Source organism: Euprymna scolopes, chromosome 16, assembly GCF_053919585.1.
Source record: "Euprymna scolopes isolate OS-2025 chromosome 16, ASM5391958v1, whole genome shotgun sequence".
Taxonomy (NCBI): Eukaryota; Metazoa; Mollusca; class Cephalopoda; order Sepiida; family Sepiolidae; genus Euprymna; species Euprymna scolopes.
Window position 1 is genome coordinate 136,948,131 of NC_136497.1, and position 273 is coordinate 136,948,403.

Consider the following 273-nt stretch of genomic DNA (forward strand, 5'->3'; position numbering starts at 1 on the left):
CAAAATGCTGCAACTACTAAAATCAATTGTTCGTGTGTAGCAATGAGAAAACTTAGCGACGACGTGGAATAGAGAGGGTGGTCGAGAGACAATCGAGCGGTATATTTTAAAAATGGTCTTTAGGCCATAATATTTCAAGGCTAAATGCTTCTCACCAGAAGAGGAGAAGGACCAGAATTATACAAAATGCAAATATAGAAAAACTGAGAATGAAGGAATTAGATAAAAAGGTAAATAGTAATCAAAAGTAGGTAACATATACAAGGGTAAATC